Source organism: Austrofundulus limnaeus, unplaced genomic scaffold (genome assembly GCF_001266775.1).
Source record: "Austrofundulus limnaeus strain Quisiro unplaced genomic scaffold, Austrofundulus_limnaeus-1.0 Scaffold1356, whole genome shotgun sequence".
NCBI classification, from domain to species: domain Eukaryota; kingdom Metazoa; phylum Chordata; class Actinopteri; order Cyprinodontiformes; family Rivulidae; genus Austrofundulus; species Austrofundulus limnaeus.
This window is the reverse complement of record NW_013953758.1, coordinates 76,033-76,797: the sequence shown is the minus strand read 5'-3', so window position 1 is coordinate 76,797 and position 765 is coordinate 76,033. Positions and strand designations below refer to the sequence as shown.

General features: G+C 35.9%; 1 protein-coding gene across 1 annotated transcript in view; it reads right to left on the bottom strand.

The window, feature by feature from the left end:
* Positions 1 to 765, bottom strand: part of LOC106535087 (bromodomain-containing protein 4) — a gene marked incomplete at its 5' end in the record, with an annotated part of 5,023 nt that overhangs the window by 1,049 nt on the left and 3,209 nt on the right.

The window sequence follows — 765 nt, the reverse complement described above, 5'->3', positions numbered from 1 at the left end:
ATGGATGGAGGACAACAGAGCTGCTTCATGGAAGAAGAACCTCAGCTTGAGTTCTTGTTTTTACTTTAGCGGTTTTACGTGTCTGTTTTCACATACTAAAAGATGTTAATTTTTGTAAAGTTGTGCATTTGAGAAATAAAGTTTGAACTGAAACCTGTTATTGTATGTGAATGTTTTAACCCTGATGATCTGTTTTAAACAATTCCTAAAGCAAAAGTTAGCGAGTTTTTTTTTCGAAGTAAAAAAACAACAACTTCCCAGCCCTGTTTAAGAAAACACAGCAAAATGTCATACACTTTAATAAGTACAGGAAGTATTTACAGTATCTACACAACACATTGCCAAATTTGTTACCACTACTGCATACTTTTTATAGATTAGGAAATATTTACATTATGAATAAGACCATATGTTGTTTCTGTAATACACAAGTTTTAAAAATTATACTCAAGAAATTCAAGTAGGCGTGCCTCGACACATACTAGTCTATGATCAGTGGTACAGAGGTATGCAAGAAAACACTTAACAGGTGCAACATGTTCTGCGACACGGAGGAATACTTTTATAACACACTCGTCTGCAGGAGCGCAGCATCAAACACATTATAGAGGGTCACGCAGTCTTTTTTGTGGAGATTCTTAATAATGTTTTTGTTCTCCCAAAGCTTTCAAACATTCATGTTTGGTCAACAGCCTTCAGTGAAATTCTCGTCGAGGACTTTCTGCTGCGTTAAAAACGCGTCAACGCGCCACAGATTTTTTGCTG